This window comes from Mirounga angustirostris, unplaced genomic scaffold (genome assembly GCF_029215605.1).
Source record: "Mirounga angustirostris isolate CCGP_5_RB_7025 unplaced genomic scaffold, mMirAng1.0.hap1 SCAF_4, whole genome shotgun sequence".
NCBI classification, from domain to species: domain Eukaryota; kingdom Metazoa; phylum Chordata; class Mammalia; order Carnivora; family Phocidae; genus Mirounga; species Mirounga angustirostris.
The window spans coordinates 87,961,425-87,970,002 of record NW_026991712.1 but is presented as its reverse complement, the minus strand read 5'-3'; the positions used below and the strand labels follow the sequence as shown (position 1 = coordinate 87,970,002).

General features: G+C 40.1%; 1 pseudogene; it reads right to left on the bottom strand.

Moving 5' to 3' along the window:
* Positions 1 to 1,590: 1,590 nt before the first annotated feature.
* LOC135364131 (annexin A2-like) lies at positions 1,591 to 3,335 on the bottom strand (annotated as a pseudogene).
* Between the last annotated feature and the right edge of the window lie 5,243 nt (positions 3,336 to 8,578).

The following is an 8,578-nucleotide window of genomic DNA, read 5'->3' as shown; positions in this document are numbered from 1 at the left end:
CCTCCATCAAACTCTTTGATCTTATTTTGTACCTTTACTCCCCTTGTTGATCATGCTGTAGATACACTGACTTTTCAGCTCAAAATAATGTCCTGTTTGTTCAGCCTGTACCTTCCTGAGGACCTTGATCTTTGACTTGATTGTTGGTTCTTTGTTTTCTGCATTGCTGACTTCTGTTTGTATTCTGGTCTCTGCTCAAATGGTGCCTCATACAAGTAACTTTCCTTCCTACCTAGACATGCTGATACCTTTATTTTCTTTATAGCATTTATTACCATTTGTCATTTGTTTAGTGTCTGTCTCCCCTTACAGAATGTGTAAGCTCTCTGAGAGAGTGATTTTGTCTGTCTTGTCCTCTATTGTAAACTCAGAAACTGGAATAAAGCCTAGTTTATAGTAGGTAGGCACTTATTAATATCTGTTGCATGAATGAACAAATGAATATTTTTATCTCTGTAAATTGTCCCTCATTTTTCCTTACCACATTGTTCACATTGTTTCCTTTGTGTGTTTAGCTCATTGTTCTACATATAGCATGGAATATACTAGATTATAGTTGGCCTTTATGGGATTATCTCATGTGATGAATAATCTTTGTGAGGGAAGTATATTCATTTCTGTATCTCCACAGCTTATTCATCTTTGTGTCTCTAGCATGTATCAAAGCACTTAATGGTAGAATTCAATAAATATTACCTGAATAAATGGAATCATTAAATTAGAATTCAGTGAATCACTGGATTAGAATTTAGCCATCACTAATCTAGATAATAGAGAATCATAGAATTGGTCTCCTTCGATCAGCTTCTATCTCACTGAAGACTTGTCTAAATTAACATATATCCAAAAGGAGTAGGAGGACACAGGAATTTACTGCATCTTTAGATTCAACAGTGCAAGAGGCAGTATGACTCATCTGTTCCATAGTAAGAGCAATATGATATTTAGATAAAGCTCTCTGAACATAGTAGACACTATCAGTAATGCTGACCCTCTTTTGGCCTACCATGTCTTAGGGCTGTACAATGCAACAATGCAAGAGAATACAGAGCAGTCTCAGAGAAGGCACATCTTTGTCCCCAATTTCATCTTTATATAGAACCTTGTGATAACAGAGGACCTAAAATAAAGAAAAATTATCTAAGCATCTAGTAGTGTTATGCCTCAGAGCACATTTCTAGATTTCTACTTGGTTTACACTGAATAGGAGTAGTTGGATGGATTCCTTCTTACCTAGTTTACCAAAGATACAAGTAGGATATGGACCAGAGGATCTGGCAGGATACTGGATGTCAAGAGAGTAACTATATTATAGCAATCAGCTGAAGAGACATGCTCAGGAGGAGCCACCTTTTATGAAATGGTCTGATTTATTTATAATCATATTCTGATCTATCGAATCTCCACCTTTCTTTACTGTTTATTTCCCAACCTTTCCAAGCATTTATTTCTGCTTGTGTTAGCAACTTCCAATTTTATTTATTTTATTTTATCTTATTTTTATCATGATGAGTGTACTCTTTAATCCCCATCACCTCTTTAACCCATCCCCCCCACCCACCTTCCTCCTGGTAAACATTAGTTTGTTCTCTATAGTTAAGAGTCTGTTGGTTTGTCTCTCTCTCTTTTTTCCCTTTGCTCATTTGTTTTGTTTCCTAAATTACACATTTAAATTGACATTAGTCCTGTGTAAAATAAGTCTCAGAGAAGGGTCTTTTTGCAATCACTGGTTCCTTGTGTACATCTATCATCCCTTAAACTGTCTTGTGTCTTCCATATTGACTTAACAGATCCTTGATGTATATTTGCTCAATAACAGTGATCCTTGAACTGAGAGTGATAGAATATGTCCATGCAAGAGAGATCTGAAATCCAAGAGAGATGAAGAGGTTTTTTGGTTTGTTTGTTTATAGAGTAAAAATTCAGTTTATTCATTTGTTTATGACACAGTACACAAGAGGCAAAGTGTTTTACGTATAGATTTCACTTCCAACTCCTTGGGATGTTCATTTCTTTGGCTAAAAGGAGAGACTAGACATCAGAGGCAGGGAGTGCTTAGGCAACTGAAATAAGGATGGGGAGGGGGCAGTGCTAATGTCATCCTCACAGGGATGGGCACAAGGGGACTGATAGTCACAAGCTATTTTCTATAACTGTTAGCTGGAAACAAAGGAGCACCACTCCTGGATGCTCATGCTGTTCTGGGCTTCAGTCATCCTCACCACACAGGTACATCAGCACTCTCTGGTAGTTGCCCTTGGTGTCTTGCTGGATGCAGTAGTATAGTCACTTGCCATACTTTCCGTTGAAATCAGACCTGATTTGCAACATGTCCACTTCCTGGGAGAGAACATGATTCAATCAGGACTTTATTGTGAGTCCCTTTGCCCTTCATGGAGTCATACATTTGGTCAGCAAAATAGAGGGGCTTGTTCTGAATGCACTGGACCAGGTTAAGGAAAGCATTTTCCAGGTCTCCTTTGACCTCCTTCTTGATGCTCTTCAGCATGTTATATGGGCTGTAGCTCTTGTACCTTTCAAATACTTTCTGGAGATGACACACACTTTGCTTGGTCATGATGCTAATCCACTTGGGCACATCAGTTCCTTTCCTCTTCACTCCATCATAGGGATTCTGGGTGTCCTGGTCGATCAGTTTATAATCAGTGACAGAGCCATCCTCTGCTCTTCTACCCTTTGCGAGGGCAACCATCAGCTTGCAGAAGTCACCAGTTGTGTCAGAAAAGATGTCCTTCTCCAGATCAGTCTTGTACATTTTCTTGTAGACTCTGTTAATTTCCTGAAGCTCCTGGTTGGTCCTTGAGTAGATGGTCTCAGGGAGGGAGTCCTCATCAGTCTCCAGCCCCTTCATGGAGGCTTTCAGCTCAGAAGCATCATACTAACCAGGTGTTTTCAATAGGCCCCAAATCATGGTCCCCAGGTTTCCAGACAAGGCTGGCTTCAGTGCTGATGCAAGTTCCTTTTTGGTCCTTCTCTCATAGGTAAAGGCAATATACTGTCTCTATTCATTGCTGTGGTTGGTCAAAATGTCGACAGTAGTGACCTCATCCACACCTGTGGTCTTGATGGCCATTTCAATGTTCAGAGCATCACACTCTGCATCAAAATTGGTGTATGCTTTGACTGATCCATATGAACTTGAGGGCATGGAGTGATCACCCTCTAAGCTGAGCTTGCAGAGAATTTTGTGAATAGTAGATATTTTGAAAGAAGCTAGGCCAAGCTGTGAGTGTCCCCAGTCGTGGAGCTAAGAGATGAAGAGTTTAAAAGAGAATACCCAGTACCTCTAAAACAAATAATATATTATATGTTTAAAAAAAAAAAAGAAGAAGAAGAAGATAGCAGGAAGGGGAAAATGAAAGGGGGGAAATCGGAGGGGGAGATGAACCATGAGAGACTATGGACTCTGAGAAACAAACTGAGGGTTCTAGAGGGGAGGGGGGTGGGGGGATGGGTTAGCCTAGTGATGGGTATTAAAGAGGGCACGTACTGAATGGAGCACTGGGTGTTATACGCAAACAATGAATCATGGAACACTACGTCAAAAACTAATGATATATGGTGATTAACATAACATAATAAAATTAAAAATAAATAAATAGGATTAGAGGAGCAAGATGACAGAGGAGTAGGAGACCTAAATTTCGTCTGGTCCCGGGAATTCAGCTGGATAGGGTTCAAACCATTATGAACACCTACGAACTCAACAGGAGATCGAAGAAAAGAATAGCAGCAACTCTGTGAACACAAAAGCGACCACTTTCTGGAAGGTAGGATGTGCGAACAAATGAATCTGAGGCGATATTTGGGAAGATAGATGGTGGGGGAGGGGGCCTCCTGTTGGCCGAATCTGGCAAGTGATAGAGCAGCGGAGCACAAAATCAGAACTTTTAGAAGTTCGCTCCGCTGAGGGATGTTGCTCTAGTGGGTAAGTGGGGGCTGGAACCCTTGCTGGGACAGTGTGGTCTCAGGACCCTAGGGGTCACAGAAAGACTGGGGGTACCTGAGTGTGGCAGAGCTCCCAGGTATCGGAGCGGGGAAGCTGGCTGCAGAGACGGAGCTGAGGAGTGGGCTCTCAGCTCATGGTTGCCATAAACTGTGATCCACGGCACAGTCGGGCCACCGCTCTTCCAGCAGGGGCCCAACAAGTGGCAGATCCTGGGAGACTCCCCTTCCTCCCGTGGGAGGAGTGGTGCGGGAGTGCACCACAGGGATCTGCTGGGTTTGGAGACTCCACATGGGTCATGTGCCAGAGATAGAAACACTCGGTCACAGGCTGGGTGAGCACAGAGTGCGGCCGAAGCCTGGGGAGATGGGCGTGATTGACTGCTTTTCTCTGGGGGCTCAGTGAGGAGTGGGGCCCTGAGTTCTCGGCTCCTCCAGGGCGGAGATTGGGAGGTTGCCATTTTCACTGTTGTCCTCCAAAGCTGAATGGAAAGCTTGCAGGGAACAAAAACTCCCAAGAGCAAATCCGAGCAGACTACTCAGCCTGACCCAGCAAGGGTGGGGCAATTCTGCCTCCAGCAAAGACATCTGAGAACCACGGCAACAGGCCCCTCCCCCAGAAGATCAGCGAGAACAGCCAGCCAAGACCAAGTTTACCGATCAATGAGAACGGCAGAACTCCAGCGCTAGGGGAATACAGCACATAGAATTCATGGCTTTCCCCCCATGATTCTTTAGTCTTTCAAAGTTAATTCTTTTTTAACTTTCTTTCTTTTTTTTTTTTGAATTTTTCTTTTTCCCTGTTTCAAGCAACGTCTCATCAATCCCTTTTTTAAAAATCTTTTTTATTTTTCATTTTTAGAGTCATATCCTATCCCTTCATAGTAGTTAACCTTATTTTTGGTCTATATATATAAGTTGTTCTCTCTTTAAAATTTTGGGATATGGTTTCTTCTAACAGACCAAAATATATCCTGAATCTCTAGTGTATGGCTTTGTTCTAGTCTCCTGCCTGATCACATTCTCTACCTTTTTTTTCTTTTTTTAAATCCTCTTCTTTCTTTTTTCAAACAACTTCTTGTCTTACCAATTCCTTTTATAAAATCTTTTATAATTTTCATCTTTACAGTCATATTCCCTCCCTTCATTTCATTAACCCTTATTTTTGTACATACATAAGTTTTTCTTTCTCTAAAAATTTGGGAGGCACTTTTCTTCTAACAGACCAATATACACCCAAAATCTAGAGTGTGGCACTAATCTATGCACCAGCCTGATCATATTTGATCATATTCTGTTTTTTTTTAGTTTGTTTTGTTTTTGTTTGTTTGTTTCTATCTTTTTCCTTTCTTCCTCTTTTTTCTTCCTTTCCCTTTCTTTTCCCCAGGTTTCAGGTCTTTTCTAATATGTTTAGAGTATATTTTCTGGGGATGTTGTTACCCTGTTAACATTTTGTTCTCTCATTCATCTTTTCGCCTCTGGACAAAATGACAAGACAGAAAAAAATCACCTCAAAAAAAAGAACAAGAGGCAATACCAACTGCCAGGGACCTAATCAATACGGACATTAGTAAGATGTCAGGACTAGAGTTCGGAATGATGATTTTAAAGATACTAGCTGGGCTTGAAGAAAGCATGGAAGATATTAGAGAAACCCTTTCTGGAGAAATAAAAGAACTAAAATCTAACCAAGTCGAAATCAAAAAGGCTATTAAGGAGGTGCAATCAAAAATGGAGGCTCTAACTGCTAGGATAAATGAGGCTGAAGGGAGAATTAGTGATACAGAGGACCAAATGATGGAAAATAAAGAAGCTGAGAAAAAGAGAGATAAAAAACTACTGGATCATGAGGGCAGAATTCAAGAGATAAGTGATACCATAAGATGAAACAACATTAGAATAATTGGGATCCCAGAAGAAGAAGAAAGAGAGAGGGGGGCGGAAGGTATATTGGAGCAGATTATAGCAGAGAACTTCCCTAATTTGGGGAAGGAAACAGGCATCAAAATCCAGGAGGCACAGAGAACCCCTCTCAAAATCAATAAAAATAGGTCAACACCCTGACATCGAATAGTAAAACTTACGAGTCCCAGAGACAAAAAGAAAATCCTGAAAGCAGCTTGGGAGAAGAGATCTGTAACCTACAATGGTAGAAACATTAGATTGGCAACAGACCTATCCACAGAGACCTGGCAGGCCAGAAAGGACTGGCATGATATATTCAGAGCACTAAACGAGAAAAATATGCAGCCAAGAATACTATATCCAGCTAGGCTGTCATTGAAAATAGAAGGAGAGATAAAAAGCTTCCAGGACAAACAAAAACTAAAGGAATTTGCAAACACAAAACCAGCCCTACAAGAAATATTGAAGGGGGTCCTCGAAGCAAAGAGAGAGCCTAAAAGTAATACAGACCACAAAGGAACACAGACAATATACAGTAACAGTCACCTTACAGGCAATACAATGGCACTAAATTCCTATCTTTCAATAGTTACCCTGAATGTAAATGGGCTAAATGCCCCAATCAAAAGACACAGGCTATCAGATTGGATTGAAAAACAAGACCCATCATTATGCTGGCTGCAAGAGACTCATTTTAGACCCAAAGACACCCCCAGATTGAAAATGAGGGGGTGGAAAACCATTTACCATGCTAATGGACACCAAAAGAAAGCTGGGGTGGCAATCCTTATATAAGACAAATGAGATTTTAAAACAAAGACTGTAATAAGAGATGAGGAAGGACACTATATCCTACTTAAAGGGTCTACCTAACAAGAAGATCTAAAAATTGTAAATATCTATGCCCCTAACATGGGGAGCAGCCAATTATATAAGCCAATTAATAACAAAAGCAAAGAAACACATCGACAAAAATACAATAATAGTGAGGGACGTTAACACCCCCCTCACTGAAATGGACAGATCATCTAAGCAAAAGATCAACAAGGAAATAAAACTTTAAAAGACACACTGGACCAAACGGACTTCACAGATATATTCAGAACATTCCATCCCAAAGCAAAAGAATACACATTCTTCTCTAGTGCCCATGGAACATTCTCCAGAATAGATCACTTCCTGGGTCACAAATCAGGTCTCAACCAGTACCAAAAGATTGGGATCATTCCCTGCCTATTTTCAGACCACAGTGCTTTGAAACTAGAACTCAATCACAAGAGGAAAGTTGGAAAGAACTCAAATACATGGAGGCTAAAGAGCATCCTACTAAAGAATGAATGGGTCAACCAGGAAATTAAAGAAGAATTTAAAAAATTCACGGAAACAAATGAAAACGAAAACACAACTGTTCAAAATCTTGGGGATGCAACAAAGGCTGTCCTCAGAGGAAAGTATATAGCAATACAAGCCTTTCTCAAAAAACAAGAAAGATCTCAAATACACAACCTAACCCTACACCTAAAGGAGCTGGAGAAAGAACAGCAAATAAAGCCTAAACCCAGCAAGAGAAGAGAAATAATAAAGATCAGAGCAGAAATCAATGAAATAGAAACCAAAAGAACAGTAGAATACATCGACGAAACTAGGAGCTGGTTCTTTGAAAGAATTAATAAGATTGATAAACCCCTGGCCAGATTTATCAAAAAGAAAAGAGAAAGAACCAAATAAATAAAATCATGAAGGAAAGAGGTGAGATCACAACCAACATCAAAGAAATACAAACAATTATAAGAACATATTATGAGCAACTATATGGCAACAAATTAGAAGAAGAATCTGGAAGAAATGGATGCATTCCTAGAAGAAATGGATGCATTCCTAGAGATGTATCAACTACCAAAACTGAACCAGGAAGAAATAGAAAACCTGAACAGACCTATAACCACTAAGGAAATTGAAGCAGTCATCAAAAATCTCCCAATAAACAAGAGCCCAGGGCCAGATGGCTTCCCAGGGGAATTCTACCAAACATTTAAAGAAGAATTAATACCTATTCTTCCGAAACTGTTCCAAAAAATAGAAATGGAAGGAAAACTTCCAAACTCGTTTTATGAGGCCACCATTACCTTGATCCCCAAAACAGACAAAGACCCCATCAAAAAGGAGAATTACAGACCAATATCCTTGATGAATGGATGCAAAAATTCTCACCACAATACTAGCCAATAGGATCCAACAGTACATTAAAAGGATTATTCACCACGACCAAGTGGGATTTATTCCTGGGCTGCAAGGTTGGTTCAACATCTGCAAAACAATCAATGTGATACAATACATTAATAAAAGAAAGAACAAGAACCATATGATCCTCTCAATAGATGCAGAAAAAGCATTTGACAAAGTACAGCATCCTTTCTTAACCAAAACTCTTCAGAGTATAGGGATAGAGGGTACATACCTCAATATCATAAAAGCCATCTATGAAAAACCCACAGCAAATATCCTTCTCAGTGGGGAAAAACAGAGCTTTCTCCCTAAGGTCAGGAATATGGCAGGGATGTCCACTATCACCACTGCTATTCAACATAGTATTAGAAGTCCTAGCCACAGCAATCAGACAACAAAAAGAAAGAAAAGGCATCCATTCAGCAAAGAAGAAGTCAAACTCTCAGTCTTTGCAGATGATATGATACTTTATGTGGAAAAC